Source organism: Anser anser (genome assembly GCF_964211835.1).
Source record: "Anser anser genome assembly, chromosome: 11".
Lineage (NCBI taxonomy): Eukaryota > Metazoa > Chordata > Aves > Anseriformes > Anatidae > Anser > Anser anser.
In genome coordinates this window covers 17,989,360-18,002,132 of record NC_139732.1, presented here as the reverse complement: position 1 = coordinate 18,002,132, position 12,773 = coordinate 17,989,360, and the positions used below count along the sequence as shown (strand labels likewise).

The following is a 12,773-nucleotide window of genomic DNA, read 5'->3' as shown; positions in this document are numbered from 1 at the left end:
CACTTGCATTTCTGTTGATATAAATGACCGTATAATTCCAAACCCAATTATCACTACTTAGCCATTCCATTTTGTAGTTAAAATCCCACAAAATTAAAGTGCATCAATTGTTAATGGTAATAGACCAGACAAGGGATTAAAGATTATTTTAATGTTTATTTCCTGTCAAGAGGTTTTTTTGGCAGGAAGCACTACAGACAAAAGGCTACATTAAGATGAGATTCATACAATGTATTTAAATCTACTAACTTCTAAAAACCTTATGGTATAATTACTTGTTTAATTTACTTGTTCCCTAAAGATGCCAATGGGGTTTATCAAGCCAATTTCATTATATTTGCTTCTTAGAAATCAAAATATTCTTTTTAGCTTTTCAAAAAGCAGTCAAGCTTACCATAAGCACAATTCTAGCAATAACAGAAGTGAAAAAGGAATAGACTACACTAAAATACATGGGCAATCAGATCACCGTCTGGACTTTTTTGTGTCATATCCTGCTTGGTTTATCCTCTCTTACTAGTGCCACTAGGTATTTGCACAAAAGATTGTGAACACGCTTAAAACAGTCGTTTTAGTACCAATAAAACTTCACTAATTACAGAACTTTTCATCTGCCACGAAAACTGTGACTTTTTTCCACTTTTCAGAGAAGTATTTATGCAAATGTTTTATGTACATGCTTTATAAATTTGGGGAGGGGTCACAGTGTGCTGTTTCAGTAAGCAGAAAGAGTAAACTTAATCTTATGCACTTCAGAAAGGCTTTTTATCTGTGTAAAGTTAGAGACATGCATGTGTATCTTGGGTCTTCTCTTACAAAACCATCAGATTTGGAGCTGGCAACAAGTGCAACAGTTGTTTCAGGCTGTGTAACCTCATTCATTTGATTCCAGTGCCTTTTCTGTATGAGCAGAAATGGACACATGCACTAAAAACAAAAGCTGAGTGGGAAATATTTGAGTCCATGTGCACATGCATGCCCTTCCTTGCCCTCTCAGCATTAATGGAGAATTCTCCAAAATCTCTGGGCAATTTACAGCACAAGAACATTATAGACTCTAAAACCATATATTTTTCCTGCAGAAAACTCTTAGCCTGCATATACTCAATGAAATAACACACTAAATCATAATACAAATAACACGGTACATAATCACTTCATATTGTGTCAGTGGCAGATATTGTTGCTTACTCTGTTTCAAACATTTTGTTAGGAGTATAGCTGCTGCTGGGCTGAAGTTGACTTTCTTTCATTCATTCACTTCTCTCTCCCCTTTATAGGAGAGAAAGATGGCCAGGACAGGTCTGTGGCAGTAACACTTTGGAGCTGTCACAGGGAGGGGATTTATAGCCCAAGAGATTGCTCAGGAGGGCAGTGAAGAAGTTCTTACCTAAAACCAGGATTGCCTGGTAACTATATCACTAATTTGTGAGCAGTGAGTTTATGAAATGCCCAGTGGTGTTAATAACTCAAATGTCATCAGATGCAGGTATTGAGAAAGAAGCTTCTAACTGAGACAAACTGGAGTTCCAATTGTTGCCGGAAATTACATTGATTGCACGTTTGGCATAAAGGAGCACTGCAGATTTAAAATTGCTATATAAAGTGCTTTTCCCTCATTTTTCTTTGTATGCATGCCCCTCGCTCTCCACTGTCCAGCCTTGCCCCGTCTGCGTGCCACCCCCCCAAAAAAATTAAAAATAAAAATAAAAAAGCACAACAATGTTCTGACTCCATATCTCTTCTGAGATTTGTGACAGCAAGTAGACATGGTATGGAAAACCATTCCATAACCTTTCACCAACATAAAATTTACTGTGAATAAGGCTCTAAAACTCTTGCTCAGCTCTGATTTAAAACTCTGAATCCCAGCCTCCCAAGAATAGTTCCATTATAATAAATACCTCACCATGACATGATATGCTAATTATTTTGGTCCTAAACTCTCCCGTTTAAAGAACCTATCCACAAGCAAGCTGTACCACAACTCTCGCTCAAGTGGCCAGGACAGGATCTGGCCTAAAGTAGGTATTTAGGTACCTTATTTAGCTGGTTCTAGGTATTATTTAAGGTAAGGAAATGCCAGTCATCCTAGCTTCCTGTGCCCAAATGGTACCAATGTGGTAATGAACAAAGCAGGTTTGGTTTTCTAGGCTGAAAATTTCTCCATAATTTTCTACAGTATTCAAGACTTTATGAAGGAGAAGAGTTAATTTGACTATGGAAACAATACTTCCTTCAAAACTCTAATCTTCTGTATCTTTTATTTTTAAATTGTGGCATTAATAATGGTCTCAGCAGCAAGTGAAGAAAACATGTGAAATATCTGCCCTCTTTATAGATTTCCTGTTTCTGCAATTTCACTTGAAAAATGGCAGTGCCCTGCCATCTGAAGTTTCCAGTTTGTTTAACTCCAAGCAAAAGACAATTAAACAACCTACAGTATATGGTCATGAGAGTATAATTGCTCACCAATGCTAGTCAGCTGCCACAATGAGCAGCAGTGTTTTAGTTTTACCAGCCTAGCAAGCCTGCTGGAGGTTACTGACTATGGTAAGGGCCTCATGCTAAGGAGAAAATATTTCATGAGTAAAAGAAATTTCCACAGTGTTCTTAAGATGCTGAGTTAACACCAAGTGAAATGAATAGCCTTCACGCTGGACATGTATCTAGAAGTACAGGGCATGGTTGAATAACTTCTTCTTAGAAGCCAAAAAATTACTATTTCATTATCTGAGACACTTTTTTGTTTTCTCACACACTTTCTTATAATTCTCCCATCTTCCATAAAAAAAAAAAAATCCTTAAAAATCCTTGTCAGTAAATTTATATCCTGAATCTACAGCTCTTACCTTATTCTCTGCAACACGGAAGTTATAGGTGAGAAATGGAGTATTGGACTTTAATAGGAACTTTAGAAGGAAGTTGATTTAAACCATCCATTCTTCAAGTTTTAATGAGAGACAAAGATAAATCGAGCCTTTCTAATCCTGCTTTGGGTAGAAATCATACCCATGCCAGTCTGACCTAAATGAGTTCCTATGTGGGAGACATTCAGTGCAGCTTTGTGTATGATCTGGTGTTCTCACAAAGACTTTCTGAGTTGGTCCTATTTTGCCATTTATAGACAAATGACTTGTAGATACAACTATCACAGCCCAACATCTACCATTAGTCCAACACCTACCTCTCCTATAGGCTGAAACAACAACAGCCAATGCACATACAAGACACTGTAGTTCTCAGTCAGTCTAGCACACTCTCAGGATTACCTGCTATCCACATCAAAGACAAAAAGCACACCATTAACATCATTCCCTGGAATGGCAATGCAAGGAAATTCATATTAATGGTAGCCTAAGAGTAATCACAGTAGACTCTTGGCATTAAGATGAGGAATATTAATTTTCCAGAACATAAAAGCATAAATGACACCTACATCTCTATGCAAAACCAATGCAAATCAGTTGCTTAAATGCAATTTAGTTCATGATTCTTGGTATATCAACACAGAGACAGAACTCTGTACAATCAACAAGACAAACAGGTAAACTGTACTTCCAAGGCCACATGTCATTACTTAGTCTTTTTGTTTGTTTAGTTGGTTCTTCTTGGTATGCAAGAAAATATTAGTTTTTTAATGAGTGCAAAAATAGAACACAAAGCATATGCAAGGTGATAATTTAATAGTTGGACAATAGATCTTAAGAGTAAAAGGATAATGAAATGAATTAAAAGGGAGGGAATGTAACCATTTAATATGATGTTTTAATCTTACTAATATCTGTACTAGAGAGTTAAGTAAGTTCCCGCTTTCTATTTAACAAAATAATTTTCATGGATTTCTGATTAGTTTCTTTGGTTATTTATTTGAAAACACAAGAAAATTACTATATATAACCTCATAATCATTACCAGTGTGCCATACTGTGAAATGTAACTCTAATACACCAGAGCAGATTTCTCAAGGTACTGTCTCTCATGAACCTCCACATGAAGTTTGCAAAGTATCTGACTAAAAGAATGTTCTTTGTTTTTGTTTCTGCTTTTCTAAGTAACTGCTACCTCTACAGAGTCATTACAGAATTAGAATAGAATCTAATCTGTTCTTGCAGAGCTATGTTGACATCGCATCACCAAAGGAAATAAAACACTTCTTAGGTACTGAGGTGACTGGTTACAGCAGCGACTCCACACCAGCCTAAGACACAAGAAGATGAAAACTGCCAGTTTTATGTGGTAATCCTTCCGCCTAGAAGTGTCTGTTGAGAGAATGCACGTAGGCAAGAGTAGGATGTAACATAATTTATTCAGCAATAACACTATGGGGCACAAGTGCTGAAAACAGGCTCACACATACCCCTCCTTCCCAGTTTTCCATTGAGCTAAAGTGTACGCATGAATATTAAATATTTATTCCTTTATTCATACTGCTGCCTGTTCCTTCTTCTCATTTATTTACTTAATTTCTTTATAAACATTAAGAATTAACTCACACTGAATAAATAAATCAAAAGATGAGGAACCTGAAAACAGACAAAAGGCTCTGGGAGTTTTGCTACTGGCAAAAGACAAAATTGCTGCTCATGGATGTAATGAGTCAACTACCAACATGCAAATCTGGCAGAATTCCTGTATTTTAGAATCACAGGATATATGACCTCATTTTAGCATATACAGGTTTTTCTAACAAAGTTGATTCTGCAGGTATTTTTGCAGTTGGTTTTAGTTTCTTCTGTCTTCATGCCTCCCTCAAAACTGTTATGAGTTCACCAATAATAACCAGCGGGACATCTTCCCCATCTCTTTTATCAAAGTCATAGGAGTTTTCAAATATACCAGATTGTCAAACATATATACATCATGAGAAAAACTAATTCCTGGGAATAATCCTATTCAAACTGTGAAGAAAATTCATCTAAGTTCAGTTCAGTGTATTTTACTCAGTGGGGTAGGTAGTAAAACGTTCTTCCATCCCGGAAGACTTTATTTTATAATTCTTTCATCTGGGATTCCAGGAAACGTTAAGATGTTAACTATCTGACAGAGTTCAAATCAGTGCCAAGTAGTTTATTATAGCACAGGTTTTATTCCCTGATTCCAGGGGACACGGACTTCTGATGAAAAAGGTGGAATAATTCTTGCCTCAGTGTGTAAAATCAAGATCAATTTAGTAACCCACTCCTCTAATACCGTATGTGCAAAGAAATAATTTAGACTCCTAGTTAATTTGAGTATTGAACTGAAATTCTGCAGCTGCTTTCTGCCAGTCCTGAAAACAGAAATTAATTTCAATGACCAAGTCGAATGGAGTTCTGCTCTGTCAGGTAATTAGTCATCGTCTTTTGCCACTCAGGGTCTATCACTGTGCTAATCCATACATAAACCCCAGTATTCCCCTAGTCACTCACAATCTAAAGAGCTGTTTAACTACCTATTTCTCCCATTCAATGCTACCCCAGATATCAGATGCAAAATGAGCATTCTTTCATGTTTAGCTTTCTTCTTACTATTTACTGCCAGCAGAATTAATGCAACTGATTTACATTTTCTTTTTTGTGTTTGATCAAGTCTGCTGTTGATTAAGTAGAGCTTAAGGGAAAAAATTATACTCCTGCAGCTTTCCTACTTGACTTGCCAGTTTATTAATGAAAGAAGCAAGGATATTGATGGCCCAGAAACTACAAGTGCAGCAATTAAAGGGTATGTCCTTCCAAGCTTCTAATTAAAAAAGAGTTCTTTTGTATTAAAAGATATAGTTTAGTGTCATATTTATATCTAATTCTCACTTCTGCTGTTTTGCTTTTTTTCTTTGTTTATTCTTTTTTAACAGAAATCTACTGGGAAAACTTAGATCAGTCAGAATAATGAAACTTTCCCTGACAACCATTTCTGGAAGCTTTGTTCCCAAACAACAGTCTTAATGATAAAACAACAAAACCAACCCTGCCCGCCCCCCACCCCCCAAATCCTTACAGCAATGAAATACACATTGACAAATACTGTTCTCTAGGCAAACCTTAATTATTTTTCCCTTGTGTAAGTCAGCAGAGATTGTCCAACATCACACTCAAGAAAATTAAAGATTTTTGATACCAGTCCTTTTGTATATATAAAGATAACTAGGCCCTTCCCCCTTCAGTTAGTATCTGAACTCCAGATTCACTTTTTACATGTCAAATTTTCATATGAGCAAATTTGCTGGGCTTACTTCTGCCTCCTATCCAGTCTGACTTGCGCAATTCCTTATAGGAGCACCTGCAGCCATATCACTGCCAGTATTCTACTGCTATGCCGTCAGTGCCTTGCACATTAACGGCGTAGCTTCAACATCAGAACTACAAACAGACAAACGAATGACTCCTGTTCCTGTCTAGAACTTTGGGTTTGTGCTGTGCAACTGATCTGAGCGTGTGCAACAGAAGCCTGACATGTTCTGGCTAAATCAAACATGCACTTGTGCAGTCAGTGTTATGGATTCAGTCAGCACCAGCCCCACACCCAAAGCATCCTGCACACAGCCCAGGGTAAATCTCCATCTGCACGCCAGGCACCTCTCCCAGATTTCCGTACAGCAACATTCTTCTCTCATTGAGTTACCAGGTGTTCAGAAATCCTTGGGAAATTGTATTAAATTATATTAATATAAAAGCTGCAGTTTAGCACCACATATGAGTAATGGCAGGCATTTAATGTATAGAGAATGACTGTTCCCTGCACTGATGTTCAAGAGAGGAAGAGAAATAAAACATCTTCCTCTTCCTGGCCTCTGCCCCCCACAGCCGACAAAGGGCGAGAAGTGCTGTGATCAGATTAGGCAGGTAATCTTGTGTACTATCGCATTCCCAACAGGCTGTGGCTGTGTGTTTAAAGGCAGTAAGCTTTTCTTAAAACAGGTACTAAAGTGAATCACAAAATTTGCCAGCGCTCCCAGCTGGACAAAGCCCCTGTTAACAAGAGTGATTCTTCCTTAGGGAGTAACAGGGTTCGAGATGCTGCACTCTGAAAAGACTGTGTCGTCTGCAATAGGACTGTCACCTTTCCCCTTCAACCATCCTAGACACGAGCCTTTCTGTTTGGCTATTAATCTGAAAAAAATCCTGTGGAGGGGGTGTCCTAATGGACCTTCTGTGATTGAAATTTCTCAATCACTTCCAGTTTTAAGGTGACTTCATAGAAATTGTGACCCTCACAAGTACCACTTGAAAGACACAGAAGCTTTAATCTTTTTCAATGGAATCGGAAGAGCTCTTATCTCTCCTCTGACCCTTTTTCCCCTCTAGCCTTACACTCCTGGCACCATTGAAAAGTCAGAACCATTAAGTTGGTGTCAAGTGGCTGTGCTATTCATATTCTATTATAGTCAATGACAATTAACAGTGCCATTCAGAAAAGCCAGGTACTGTATTACACAATTGGAAAATTGATCTTATCTGAGGCTCAAAAATCATCAATGTTCAGACCTCAACTCACAGGAAAAAAGAAGTAAGGAACGAAAAGGGGGAAGAACTGCCTGACCTCAGTACCACACAGCAAAAAGCTATGCACAAGGCTTAAAAACAACTTGAAGAAGCAGCGAAATCTCTGTGTGAATATAAACTCTGATTTTTATCATCAAGCAAAATGATGTTAGAAAGAAGTGTACAAATTCAACCGAACGCTTGATGATCACCTTCAAAATTGTTATTGCAGACAAAATGCAACATCTTAGCTTAGCTGACACATCAGAAAACGTCTGTGTGTTTCAATTCCAAGCTCTTTGCAGCACACGCCCACAGGCAAGCACCCCTGCACCTACAACATAATCTTCATTTCTACTGTTAGCACTGAACATCTATTTTCATGAATGTTTACCCTATAAATGACCAGATACACATTTTTCTTTTAATGAAGTAGTAAATTATCTAAAAGGAGAGGGTTAGCAAGTAACTCTCCACTTTGGAAACTGAGAATGTTTTCCTGTGCCAGTGAATCTCAGCATTAACTACAAACCTATACAATAGTTGATTACAGTTTAGTGTATCTGCTTGAAACCACAGGGGGGATTTTAAATAGCAAAACTCAATTAGCTTGAATTTAACTGACGCACCTGAGCTAAAACCTTTTCAAGTGGAGGATGGACTTGTACAATCAGGAATGGCTCCAGCTCACCATCACCCTCCCATTTCTCATGCCTCGCCTCATGGCACAGTTCCTCCTCACATACCAGGGGACACTGGCTTTGAGCAGAATCCAAAAATAAGCAAGTCTTATTGAATCAGCAAACCATTATGTCACAAATACTCCCCAGTCAAGTACTGACTTAACCCATGCAACTGCGACATAACTGGACAAGCTCACCACCTGGAGGAGCATGACTGCAAGATCTGCAAGACAGAGTCACAACTTCAGTTCAAGCACTGTAACTGGCATACCTTGCAATTCGATGGAAAAAACCAGCAACAAATACTCTTCCATTTCAAATGTCAAGTCCTAAAAACCCAGTGATGGCACAGAATGATGCAAGGAATGTGCCATTACGTGCAACTCTGCTTCAAAGTGCTGTTTGCCAGGCCAGGACCAGGGAAGTCCTGGTTCTCTCTAATGTCCTGAGCTTCTGTGATGAACTTTGGTGCCTTTTTTCCCCCTCCCTTCACTTCAGGTATGAAGTATCTATAAAAAATACTGGTGAATAAGGTCTTACACACATTACTCTGGATATCCCTGCACAGATCCATTCTAGTGGAAAAAGTCATAGTCCCAAATCCACTTTAGGTGCGTGTGGAGCTGAACAGCTTGTATTCTATCGGATGCTTCATCCACTGCCAAGTTTTCCTGGGAAATCAGGAACAGACCAAGCACAGAAATCATCTTTGTCTGTTCATCATTTTACTTCACAGAATACAATAAGAAATCATCAGCTAGTTTCTGTTCTCTGTGAAAAAGTCTCAGATTGTTGCTTTAATGAAAAACATAGAATAGGTATAAAGCTACTATAGTTATACTTAAAAATCAATACTCCCCATTGGTCTTATAATTTGTGTACCAAATATCTGCTTTAAAATGCGCACGAGCCTCAAAATAAAAGCTAGGGGATTTATATCTCAGACTTTATATCTAGGACTTTTTTGACGTTTTCTACAATTTTAATATTTGCAGAATAATGCAAAATGTTATATAGGATTCTCTGCTTGGCAGTAAGAGTCTATTCTTTTCTTTTATTGAGAAGTAGAAGAAAATTCCCAAACCGCTCCAGTGCAATTAAAATTACTTTTATTCATATGGTTACCTTTATGTCCACCATAAGCATTCCACAGCACTAATCCTTTTAGGCCCTGATCCAGCAAAGCACTTTACTGTGTCTTATTCTTAAAATTACAAGTCTCCCCACTGATTTCAATACAGTTATATCAGGGATGAACTTGGCCTACTGTAGCAAAAATAACGTTAAAAATACAGTTTAAAACCAAGCGAGGAAACTGGAAGCCTAAGAGACTTCAATATTTCTCTGTTTCATAGTAAGGTATTACTAGCGTGCATTTGAGTGCAGTCCAATAGTGGGTTATTTTTGTACAGTTAGGGCAATTCAGGTAGGGAGCCTCTTTATATTAGAGATGCATTGATTTCAGATCTAGATGACTTCAATAAGCTTCTTACACCCAAATGTTACAAGGACAGGGACATAAAAATATCAATTACATAAATAAATCTGTAAGTATTGATAAATGTCCCAAACTAAATAAACCCACTTCACTCTAAGAGGCTGTGCAGCTGATACGGTTGTAAAACAATAAGAAAACCATCATAATTTGCATTTTTATAGCTACATTCATCAATAGCTCAAATATTTTTCACAAACACCAACCCACTACAGACAGACACTATATGATGGCATTGCCCTGCTTTGACTATAGAGAAACCAAACCATGGCTGGACACTCATCTACAATCTTAAACCAGATTAAACAGTCATTGTCTTTGGCCATTTCTTTCTGCCTTGTTTTTGCTGGTGCAAGAATTTATATAAGCATGCAATGAACTGGATCAGGAAACTAATCTGGCTGAAATATAAACCATCAAAAAGTGCTGACTTCAATGAAGAGGGCAGCTCAGGAAGCAGGAGTCTGAGACTGCTTAAGATAGCATCGCCCCAAAATAAATGTACATCAAACCATACATCCCAATGCTCAGAGCGGCAGCCAGAATTTTTACCAGCCATGGATTTTTACCAATTTATCCATGTAAGCCATGGGGGTGTACTGGGATGAGAGGCGCAACATGGATGGGGGGCATTTCTTGAGTGGGTTCCCAGCACAGGTTGTGATTGCTGTGGAGGGAAGGCAGAATTTAACTTGCCAGGGATGGTTAAATGCTCCAAGCACAAGGCCTCTACATGTAAGCATTTTCCAGTGACTTCCCGATTGTTTTTCCAGCCTTATCAGACAGCCTTCCTAATTGGCTCTCAACAATATTTTTAAGCTTGTGCTTTACAACCATTTAAAGCAATGTGCACGAGAGAGACTGAATACATTAGGTAAATGAATTCCTGTGGACATTGTGGAGTAATGCCCTCCTATTTGGTTTATCCCGTACTGCAATAAATGTGTATTTTTTTTCCAGTCAAGGTGCTACAGTAACCCAAATGATGGTCATATTACACTTATAAAAGACAACTTTAAGAAAGATCTTACTGCAATAAAAGTGAGGATTTTTTTTCCCTTGGCATCTCAGCTTGCCATAGAAATGAGTGAGCTGCTGAATTTCTGCCAAGTATAGATGGTTCAGCATGCTATTAGATTAGTCTGTTTATACAGAAACAGCCAAAAATAGGAAACACACAGAAGCTATTAAAGATATTGTCCTGTGAGGGAAATATTTGAATGCTTTTGTTACTGCTACTGGGAAATAAGATATGAGTCAGTATTAATGTGATAAAGAAGTTAATGTGTTCTAAAGCAAACAGTTAGTTTCTTCAGCTTGTTTCTGAGCTGACAATAAAATAAATGTACAGACAATTATGTAGGGTTGGATGAGCCTGCAAGTATGTGTATCCAGCTTAAAGCTCAGCACTGCCAGTGGGTTCGAATTGAAACTCTGTTATCAAGTAATGATATGCTAACCCCAGGTAGTCTGCAAAGAAAATGGATGATTCAAAAAGCCATGCATCACTGAGCTGGTAGAAGAATGGTCAATAGTGTTTAAGCTGTTTGAACTGGTCAAAGAGAATTTCCTAGGGAAGTTCCTTTGCCTTGCCCATTTCACGTTAGATTTCCTAAATTCTTTTAACTTTTGACTTAGTCCAGAGAAAAATAAAAACACCTTGGGTGGCTGTGGGGGGGGGGGGGGGGGTGTTAATCAGGACACCAGTGATATTTCCTTGTGCATTTTACTGGCTCTTTAAAAAGCCAGCACAGAGAAAGCTGCCTGCCCTGGGTATGACACGCTGCGCATTCATTTCTAAACAGTTACAGACAATTCTGATGACCTGACCTCCTTCTCCGTCCCCACTCTACATATAATAAACCTAATTTAATTCTTAAATGGTTTCAATTCTCTAAAACTTCTAACATAAAGTAAACAAAAAAAAAAGGCTATTATCAGTGTATATATTTTCTGTGCAGTGACCCACTTGTATTTCTCAAGCCCGAAGACCATACATAGCATTCCTTAAGGTCAACACATTTGACCAGTGAACAAGAACAAGTCCAATGCTAAATGGTTCTCCCACTGAGAAATGCCCCTCTGTAGTGTCTTTTTTACGGTGAGAGTGCCCTGGGCCAAGCATCTTCCCTGAACTTAGCTCACTCATTAGGACTTGAGAAGAGGAGCAGCATCTTAAAGTGCACATGGAAGCTTACTCTAGTCAATGCAGAGCAAAATTTCCCAAGTACAGAGAGACATTTGATTAGCAGGAGCCTCTTGAACTCTACACCAGTGGCTCATTTCCAGAGGGATTTGAAAACTGACCTCATGTAATTCTGGGATATAACTGCCCTTGTTATGTATATACAAAGATTAGGCACAACATTTGGAATAGGAAGCAGTTTCAGAAATTCTCTCAGAGTACCGCAATTAAATACGTTTACATTGCAGAGACAAAAAATAAGTGGCATAATGATATTTAGAGTAAAACTTGAGAACTCTTAAATAAGTAGCAGCTAGATCTTGTAGTCAGGCTTTTCCCCTTCCCCTGATACCAATCAGATAAGGACAATATTGTCGTCCCCTACTTATCCAAGGGACCCTGAAAATTGAGGGAAGGCACTGTATTTTCCTTCCTCAGTCTATGTTTCCTTTTTGAACATGCAGTCCATTTCTAGCATGGGATTTTTTTTAGCTTGAGAATGGATTTGCAACACCTTTTCAGTATTCGTGGCAATGTAATCCCAACTTGAACAGTTCAGAGCATATATTGCTATCCGATACATATTATTACGTGTTTAAAGCATCTTGCTATTTTTTAGATAGAACACTGGAGTCTCTATAAACAAGCAAATTCAATTTATTACTTGCTTGTGACTGTGCAGTAAGCACCTGTAATTTCGAAATGGCATAAACTAACAGCAGAGACATAGCAGTTACTCTGAAATGAAAGAACAGACACAGGAAACATAATGTGCCTTAAAGATGTATAGGAGGGTTAAAATATGAGAACTTCCTTTTTCAGTAAAGGGACAATGTAACACAAAAAAAAAAAAAAAAGGAAATATGTTTGTGCTTGGAACTAGAAAAAGAAAAAGGAGCTAAGTAAGTTTTTCTGGCCACGTGTCTCCAACCAAATGGATGTCTTTTAAA

At 38.1% G+C, this 12,773-nt stretch overlaps 1 protein-coding gene across 12 annotated transcripts in view; it reads right to left on the bottom strand.

The window, feature by feature from the left end:
• Positions 1–12,773, bottom strand: part of WWOX (WW domain containing oxidoreductase) — a 508,525-nt gene that overhangs the window by 273,757 nt on the left and 221,995 nt on the right. The window lies entirely within an intron of this gene.